This window comes from Nannospalax galili, unplaced genomic scaffold (genome assembly GCF_000622305.1).
Source record: "Nannospalax galili isolate Female #2095 unplaced genomic scaffold, S.galili_v1.0 scaffold312, whole genome shotgun sequence".
Classification (NCBI taxonomy): domain Eukaryota; kingdom Metazoa; phylum Chordata; class Mammalia; order Rodentia; family Spalacidae; genus Nannospalax; species Nannospalax galili.
The window spans coordinates 6,021,838-6,032,200 of record NW_008335967.1 but is presented as its reverse complement, the minus strand read 5'-3'; the positions used below and the strand labels follow the sequence as shown (position 1 = coordinate 6,032,200).

Sequence of the window (10,363 nt, the reverse complement as noted above, 5' to 3'; positions counted from 1 at the left end):
GCTGTAAAGCTAAAAATTACAGCAAATTTTGAAAGAGATGCATCTTAGCTCTGGAAATTGTTATTGAATATATCAATGCTGTTGTAATGAAAAATCATAAATAAAATATTTTTTAAAAAATCAAAAAAAAATGTCATGGCTCCTCCTACAAGGAAGACTAGAATCCCTTATACACAGGACAGTCGTTTATTATATAGGTTTAGTATCCCTGAAGCACAGAACACAAATACAGTGTGATACATTTAGTGGATGTGCCAAGTTTCCTGGGTACCTGTCATATGCAAGGAGCTTGGCATTCGAAAATGGAAGAAAAAGAGCTCAATGTCAGGTGGGCGCAACTGTAGTGGAGTGCAGGAAGAGTCAGATGGTGCTGGGGTGAGGTAGGAGGACAGGAAAGGATGTTAAATCCAGGCTGACTAGAGAATGAGGGTAACAAGACAAGTTTCCAGAGAAGACAGTTTCTCTGATGAGTTCTTAAAGACTAGTAGTGAAAAGTCAGTCAGAAGTAAAGGAGGGGAGAAAACGGTCTGTGGAAGAACCACAGGTTCAGCATGACTGGATGAAATTTTAGCCGCAGGGAGTAGGAAGGATGAAACAAGCACAAGGCTATGGAAGGAATGCTAGGGACACCGGAAATGGTCAAGAAACCATGGGCCGTGGAACATCGATGAGTGAAGCATGGTGTATTCAACTGTGCATTTGAAGAAGGGCAGTGTGAAGAGTAATGAGACAGGGGACACTGCCCGACTAACACTGCTGATGGCTGTTTCTCCCCCAGTCAATGAATATGGTACACGGCGTATGTTCTTTCCCAACATCACACTGTGTGTGAATAAGCTGAACTGGAAGATTCCAGCTATGAAAGAGTTTATTTGTAAGCTAGCTGGAGAAGTAACAGAATTTGTACTGAAACTGAAATTTTCTTCTGGTTTTCTTGAGGCAGGGACTCATTCTACTACCTAGGCTGGCCTTGAACTCACTATGTGGCCAAGTCTGGCCTCAAACTGTCTCAGGCTTTGAAATGTCTAAAATAGAAATGTATAGAGCTAGGGAGATAGCTCGGTAAATAAAGTGCTTGCTGTACAAGCAAGTGGATCTGAGTTAGAATCCCCAGCCTCCACGTAAAAGCCAGATGTGGTAGTGCACATTGGTAATGCCAGCACTTGGGGATGGAGACAGGTGCAACCAAGGTGCTCACTGGTCAGTCAGAGTAGCTGAAATGGTGAGCTCCAGGTTCAGTGAGAGGGACCTTATCTTAAAAAATAAGTGGAGATTGATAAAGGCAGATAACTGATGTTGGCCTCTGGTCTCCGCTCATGCATGCCTGTGCACACACATTCATAAACCACATACATGCACAAAATAAAGTAGAAATGTATAATGATTTAAAATTTTCCTCACACGAATCAACGTTAGATTTTAACTCAGAAGTTCTAGCATTATCTAAACTGTCTGCCAAACATACAAGGAAAAAATATGAATTTCTTCCTGTTACATTAACAGTATTGGACTTGCTTTTCAGTTTATGCAACAGTCTCAAAAATCTTTGCATGTTAATAAAACTTGTTTGATTTAAGAATAAATGAATTTACTTGGACATAATTTTGAAATACATATGATTCTGTATTAAAGTTAGATTAACTCTTCAAAGAAAGTGGACAAACTTTGTCTGGATGTGACTATAAAGGAAAATGGTTTTGTGATAATCGAGCTACTGAAAGCTTTCAAGAAGTTATGGACAGCTAGGTATGTGATGTTACTTCTAACTGTCCATTTATGAAATAATATTTCTGATACTTAAATGGACTCTACATATAAAATATATACCAGATTTTTGAGTCTTAGCATAAGAAAAAAGTAAAATGTTTCATTAATTATTTTATATTGAGTATATTATATTGGAATGTTTAATATTGTACATATTCTGTGTGTGCTAGATAGCTTTGGTTGACAACTTGACACACTTGTGTAGAGGGAACATCAACTGGGAAATTTCCTCCATTGGACTGGCTTGTGATCATGTCTGTGGGGTATTTTCTTGATTGTTGAGTGATGTGGGAAGGTCCAGCCAACTGTGGGTGGTGTCACCCCTGGGCAGGTTGTTCTGTATCGTATAAGAAAGCAGGGCTGAGCATGGGCCAGGGGAGCAACGCGGTAAGCAGCATTCTTCCATGGCCTGTGCTCCAGCTCCTGCCTCCAGTTCCTGCCCTGAGTTCCTGCCTTGGGCTCCCTCAGTGATGAACTGTGACCTAGGAGATGTAAGCTGAATAAACCCTTTCCTCCCCAAGTTGGTATCGGTCAGAGTGTTTTGTCACAGCAATGGAGAAACAAAGAAGAACACTGTATTAAATAAAATATATAGGTAAATTAACTTCTATTTCTGTTTTGAATTTTACATGTGACCACTGTAGATATAAAACTAGACATGGGTCTCACATGGGTCTTCCGTTGGACAATGCTGACCTAAATCTGGGAGGGAGATCTGCACTGGGTATCCTTTAGGCCATTACTACAACACAAAAGATGGGAAAGAAAACTGGGCCATTGAACGGCAATGCAGGGAACAAAGTGAGAATTGAAATTTTTTTATACTCTTTTAAAAGTTGGGCCTTTTAAATATCATGCAATCATAGTAGTAGAGGCATATTAGAAAAAACAAGATTTTATTTAATTCCCCTTTGACAAATGCATTTTCTTTCAAATGACTTATTTTAGAAGAAAATTAGAAAAAGTAAAATGTTTCATTAATAATTTCATGTCGAGTATATCATATTGGAATGTTTAATATTTTACATATTCTGTGTTAAATAAAATATATCATTATTTGAATTACTTTTAGGTAATCAATTGACTTCAAAATACTGTAGTACTAATAAATTCCAGCCAAGTTGTTGAACAAACTACTCAATGCAGAAGATGGAAAGTTCAATATGCTGGGCAGAAAGATGAAAGATACCTGCAAAGAAACTGTGTAAGTGGTTATTAAGCTGTGTAGTAACATTACTGATCACTTAAAAACATCTCTGCTGGGGGTGGAGAAATGGCTTAGCAGTTAAGAGCACTGGCTGTTCTTGCAGAGGACCCGGGTTCGATTCCCAGCACTGACATGGCAGCTAACAACCATCTGTAACTACAGTTCTAAGGGATCCAACGCCCTCTTTTGACCTCTGTGGACATTGCATGACACAAGCACACTTACACATATGCAGGCAATACACTCATACACATAAAATAAAAATAATAAAAAAATATTTTTTTAATCTTTGAATCAATTAAGCAATAAACATTTATACTCATGCACACACATATGTACAGATGTGTGCATGATGACAGGTAATTCTTACAGAGACAGGTACTATGTTATAGGAACTTTATCTCCTAAATCATTTTGGAATTCAAAGGCCCTCGGTAGTTTTGCCTCAGGTATCTTGTCCCCTAATTTGAAATTCTAATGTATTAAATTTCCAAAGCTAACTATGACAAATTAGACATGGTCTGTGAAGTTAGTATTTAATGAGCTATGAACTGAGACTTTCATCTCCCCAGGAATAATTTCTTTATTACTTTTCGTATTTTATTGCAATAAAGCACCATTTGACCTTCAAGTATGATAATTAAGCTTCCAAAAATGTTATAAATTTACAGTGAAAATAGTTCTCCCTGTGTTAAGGAATATACTTATGATCAGTATAAAAGATTAGTTAAAATTTAAAGGCAGCTAAATCATACACAGAAACAGCAATATTAGCAACTATTTTTCCCTTCCCTCCCGCTCTCATTTCCCACCTCTGTTTGATTTGTGTTCCACAGCAGCTTATCATCTTTCATATTCCAAAATAAATCAAATAGGCACAAAGCAAAAATATATCTTTATAACTTAGACAGAGAATTCTTTCAGATAAGATTTACTCAGCTATGAGCTGTCAATAATCAGAGCATAATGACTAGCCTTCTGACTCATTGTTCTACCATGTCTATGGCCATATATTTTGGGGGAAACAATCAGATATTTTTCAAAAAGTTGGCCATGATATGAATAAAAATGTTAGGTGAAAAATAAGAATACAAAACAATAGACTATATTAGCTGCTGGTAAATTAGTATTTTTTTTAATTTGTGTAATTTTTAAAAATCTAGATCTTTGAGAACTTAAACAATATAGGTCATAGGTGGGCAGGTGAGAGGAGGGTCAGCAGTAAGGTAACCTGAAGCCTGAGAACATATGATTAAAACAACTAACATTCTGAGGGTGAAAGGATTAGGAGAAAGGCAAGGAAGAAGAGAAGGAAGGAGGAAGAGGAGGAGGAGGAAGGGGGAGGGGAGAAGGAAGGAGAGGAAGAGTCAAGAGGGAAAGAGAGGCTGATCCTTGAAAGCCAGACTAAACTGGGCAACTGGGGTCACTTAAAAGATTTAAATGCAGTTTGTGTCTAGGAGCAATTAAATGAATGGGTGGAAAGATTGACCTAAAAAATGGCACCAGTCAAGATAAAAAGGTTGGTTTAAGAAATATTAAGATTAAATAAATAAGCTAGGCTTAGACATACTGGGTAGAGGTGTGGAAGACAGAAAGGAATGAGCAAAAGATGTTTCCCAGGTTTCTGTTTAGTGTCTAGGTTGTGAGATGAGGTCAAAAGGTAACACGCAAAGGTGAAATTCCTGTTTCAAGGAATGATGGCTTCAGCACATTTAAACACTGCAGAGTAGCGGGGTCCCTGAAAGGCAACATTCAGAAGCTACAAGAAAAGGAAGGCAAAATAGTTGGGCAAGGGCCTCAGAGGAGACAGGAGGAGCAGCTTTCCACTGAGTTCAGGTTTTTCTGTAAATACACTTTGGTTCTTCAGTTCTGGGCTTGGAGTAGCATCTATTCTATAAGCTACTTAAAAAGAAGATATGAAACTGCCTCATATTGTCACACAACTTCCCTGGGTTTGGTACTGTGTCACATAATACTTTCTGAGGCCAGAGCATAATATATGCTAATTAATACATTTCCATTCTTAAAATCTTGATTATGAAAATCTATATTTATTGTTATACGAAGCAAGTAAATTTCACACATACATTAAGATAAGAATAGATGAATACGTTGCATGAAATATTTCACAAATTGAAATGATGACTGATAATATGTTGAAAGCAGCTTTGGTCCCCTCCTGCATGTATTCATATACTCAAACCTAGACTCTGTCCTTCAAGATCTGAGAGGATCAGGCAGATCACATAGCATGAGTGGGAGGCAGACTCTGGGCCATTCTGAACTCAATGTCAAGTTCTTTTCAAGCATAAATCTTGGTGTTTTGACTTTAGACTAGATAAAACTGTCAAGTGGGAATGTATACAGCCCTTAGAGCTGAAAAGAAGGCTGTTTAAATTTATGTTCAATCACCTTGGAATAAACACAGTCAATCCAAAACACCCCTTCTCGGGAAATTAAAAAGTGGCCACCTAGAGCCACTAACAAGTTCTACTAAGGCCATGTGAGCCAGCTCTGCCTTTCCCCCTCAATCTCACCTGACTTTCTGGATCTCTTGGGTACTTTTTGTGTGCCACAGCCCCAGGAAGGCCTAATTACTTAGCTCCTTTCCCTATTGGCTATTTCGTGAGACCTTGAAGCAACACTGGGGGCTCCTGGGGTTTTCCCCTGGGCCTCTTAATTCAGTTCTTTGTGTGTAAATTACAAATTCTGGGGATGCCAAGAACAGGAGTTGTGACTGCTAAACTGAAATTCAAGCTCCAAAACAGCCTTGGGGAAAACAGATGTCATTGACTAGCAAATGTTTAACACTGGGAAAATGCAAGTAAGTCAGTTGAAAGCATGTGTAGTGAAACAATTCCGGGTAGAAGAGAGAAATAAGACTGGAACGCTAAAGATTTTGCATTTCAGGGTATTGGAAAGCTATTTAGCAATTTAAGCTATTAAGTAACAAGCATATGGTCATGGGAAGATTCCAGTAAATGTAACCTACAAATTATACAATATTGGGGTTTAAAAGTGTCTCTAAAATATCATTGATTGATTGATTGATTGATTGGTTGATTGATTGATTGCAGTGCTAGGGATTGAACCCAGGGCCTGAAACATGCCATCCATTATTAGCCATGTTTGAGCTATACCTCTACCCCCAGAGGTATACTTAAAGTGTTGACAAACGTCTAATTTAAACACCCCATTTACTTTATGGATTTGTTTATGAAGCTTTAACCTCTCTTATTTCACATTTAAATTTTCCCAACCCTTAATACAAATGACTTAAAAATGAAAGAATTTGAGATCTGAATGAAGCATAGAGCCTACTACCATACCCCAGAGTCCTCAGAGATCCCACCCAATTTTGACGGTGATAAAAAAGCAGAACCACGGAGCCTAGCAGAAGGCAGCCAAAGTTCTGTGTACCAGCTGTAAGCCTGACCCCCTTCCTTTTGACACAAAAACAGTTGCCTTCAGTTATAGCCACTGCTATCAACCCAATAACTGAGAATTCCAGCGTGGTTTATAAATGGCATGCACCCTTTGGGGGCACTACAGGGCATGACTGCTGTCAGACCACCAAGCCTGCCATCTGGCCCTGCTAAATAATCAATGTGTGTGTGTTTAAAGAGGGTATACCAAGAAGCTCATAGGCCAATGAATACACACACACACACACATGCACACCATTATATCCCTGCTCCATCCTCAGCTGTGATTAGTGTACTGCTAATATGGGTGCTGGGAATTGAACCCAGGTCCTTTGCAAGAGTAGTCAGTGTTCTTAACTGCTGAACCATTTCTCCAGCCCCTCTCCATCTTATCCTTTAGGACAGGTTCTTTCACTGAGCCTGGAGGTTATTGATTCAGCTAGACTGTCTGGCCAATTACCTCTGGAGATTTCCTGCCTGTGAACCGCTCCCTTCCACCAGCTGGGACTGCAGATGCATGCCATGTCTGGATTTTTACGTGAGTTCTGGGGATTTAAACTTAGGTCCTCATGTGTGTATGGCAGGCAGTTTATTGATTAAATCATCTCCTCAGTCCCGCCTTTCAGGTTTTTAATAAGACAGAACATACATTTTGCAACCAAGATCAGTGTAAGGAACACTGCTTATGTGACCACCAGGCTGCCTCACAGAGCTCCACAGGAATGTTCAGAGGGAAAGATTTTTCAGGACGGATGGGGAGTTTTCAATTATAAAACCTTTAAGTTGGTTATTCATTTATTTAGTGCGTACTTTGTGCTTATATGGTAAGGAAAATGCTTTAGTCATGATTCCTGCCTTCCAAAAACTTCCATGTGTGCAAAATGAATATTTAATCAGATAATTTGGACACAATGAAGACTGCCCATTTTAAGCAGTTAAGAGTCAGGCAAGTCATCACATGGGTGACAAATAAACACTTAGATTTAATTTCCCTTTGGTTCTTGAGATATGATTTAGTCTACCTGTTCTTCAAAAGATGAATCCATATTTGTACTTTTAGAGGGAGGAAGTTGTGTTATTTCCTTATGACCCAAATAGTATGAGTTCATTGCAAAATATTAGAAAATATAGGTAAGTTTAAGGAGAAGAAATGAAACATTCACATTCTCTCCACACTGACCAACTTACGTACTTTATTTTATGTCAGCTGACCTTGCTTAAACCTTTGCTTCAGCAAGAGTCCTTCCCCTTATGATTTGCTGAGCCTATCCTCTGTGCCAGCATCTCTGAAGAGGAAGGTCACACAGGCACAGTTCCAATCATGCCTCCATGATTCCAAATGCCTCATAAAGCCTGAAACCCAAAAGAGGACTGCTCACTGGCTTTCTCTCCTCAGCCTTAAAGAAGAGAGAAGCAGACCCTGACATTTGCAGCTGGCTTGGCCCTGCAGCTGGGCCTTGGTCTCTGGCAGAACATAAACAACCTTACAGACATCAGCATGAGACAAGGCCATTCTGTGGCCATGATGGATCAGCATAGAAACACCTCTACTTCTTCATCACCTCTGAATACAGCCACAACTTTATTACTGTCCAAGCCATAATGTACTGAGGGTCTCTCCTGCCTGAGTTTGGGACTGAAAGTTTGAGTCAGCCAGAAAAAGAGACAAATGGTTAATCCAGACAAGGAAAATTGGAGAGTTTAGGGAGCAAGTAACACTTGGGCAGACAGGATGGGCCCATTTGGAGAGTTTTAAGGTAGAACTGAGAGAAAGACAGGAAGTGAGACGGGGTATGCAAACAGAAGCCAGATTGCAAAGCATGCTTTTCTTTGTGTGGTAAGCAGTACAGGTTCACTGAAAAACTTTTAACAGGGAAATGACCAAATCCTTTTTCTACTTCTGTATAGGCACCAAGGAAGTGGGCCAGGGAAGAAGCAGTGAAGCAATTCCCTAAGAAGGTAACATGCCCCATCCAAGCTGACCAGGGGGATGAGGATGACAAGTGGAATTCCCTTTCCTTTTTTCTTTAATCACACAGACCTTTCAGGTTAGTTTCCTAGACTGCCTTTCCTAAGGTCCATAGGCAAATTTGGCTCCTAATGCGATCCACTGGTTTCCCATTTACTTCCTAGCTTTGAATTTCTTGGGAACAGGAAATGGGTCTTTCACTTCCATGCCCATACAAAGCACTGTGAACCCAGTCAGAAGGCTTGCAGATGCTGTGTGTGCATTTGCAGGATAAAGTTTTCACTGAAAATCTTCTAAGAAAAGGGATCAAGACTGCAGACTACCTAAGCCATTGCTTGTATGTTTTCTAATACTATATTTTTTTTCAATATGTTTATTCAACAACACAATCTAAAAGAACACTGTTTCCAAGCTCCACAAAATTTTCTTTGAGTTGCTTAATTTAATTAGGATCAACAAGCCAAATAAATTATAACTGAAAGGCTCTGTGCTTGCTATGTAAGGATGGACATTTTTGCTTTAATAAGTATGTTAGATATTTTTCACATAATGCTTAAAAAATCACTACACCTTAAAATTATGTTATTTTATTTGATGAAATAACCAATGTTTTAATTAAAAGTAGATAGGGCAAAAATAAATGCAAGGTTTACAGCATCAATTATTTTCCTTATTATTTCCTGACAGCAGGAAGCCACCATTCTTGTTAGGGTTCTTTTTTACTTCATCTTGATTAAACTAATGTGATTTCAGTGGATTAGGTGCTGCTGAAGCTCAGTGTACTCTTTCTGGTCCTGGGCCGAATGATATTTTAATAACACCCGTGTCTACCAGCATGTAAATCATGTGCACATGTCATGTTATGATATAAGCCACTTCTTTCCTCACTCATTGAAAATTTTTCTCATTAATTTTTTTTTGTTTTTTCATTTTATTTTAAATAATCCAAACCAATTATAATGCAAAAGACCCAGAGAAATTAGTTTTTAGGCAATGATAAATGTGAATTAGCCAGATACTTTCGATCTTATGCATTTTTTCAGAATAGTTATGTTCCCTGTTATATGCTGTCTATATTTTCAGTAAGGTCAACATTTGCATAATTTAGATAAAGATTTACATTGTGGTAGAATTCCTAAGTTTAGCCATTAAAGTCTCTCTCTCTCTATATATATATATATATTTTGTCAGATCATCTTTTATTGAAATAGTTTCTCTTGCTTAACTAGCTGGGCATTGCACGGCACCACTGTTGAAGTCATCTATGATGTCATGAGGGTGACGGCCATCCACACTGCAGCCCACAGATTGTGCAGGACCCAGGATCTCTTTAATAGTTCCAGAAAGTTCTTTGGCTAAGGACCGGTGCCGCATCTGTCGGGCAATGTTGACAATCTAATCTAAACTGATATTTCCACTGTGTTTAATGTTTTTCTGCTTCTTTCTGTCTCTTGGTGGCTCCTTGAGGGCTTTGATGATCAGGGCAGAGGCAGAAGGTACAACCTCAATCTGGGCTTGTCTGTTCTGAATAGTCAGTTTCACTGAAATCCTCAGAACTTTCCAATCCCTGGTTGCCTTGGCAATGTCATCACCAACTTTTTTTGGAGACAGACCCAGGGGCCCGAACTTGGGGGCCAAGGCGGACGTGGCACCGACTTCGCCTCCAGTGCACCTCAGATAGACGACTTTGATCTCATTGGGGTCGAACTTGGGTGGCATGATGGAGGCGGCTGATGTCGGATGAGCCCAGATTTGGGATGACGGAAGAAAGTTGCACCTAAGCCTTTTAATGCTTGCATTATTAAAAGTCATAGAAGAAAACTCTGTTTAACCTAAGACTATTGGTAATATGTTTGAAGTTCTAGATTGGAGTTTTGTGATTGAAGAATTAGACAAGAAAATAATTAGAAGCTTGACAGGAACCATTATCAAATATCACATTTCTTAGGTATTATATTGATATTATAATTTCATAGATACATGAACAACTCATAA

General features: G+C 38.9%; 1 protein-coding gene and 1 pseudogene across 3 annotated transcripts in view; both read right to left on the bottom strand.

Annotated features, from left to right (window-relative positions):
- Positions 1-10,363, bottom strand: part of Reln (reelin) — a 492,143-nt gene that overhangs the window by 289,733 nt on the left and 192,047 nt on the right. The gene's annotated exons all lie outside the window — the stretch shown is intronic.
- Positions 9,590-10,120, bottom strand: LOC103732197 (annotated as a pseudogene).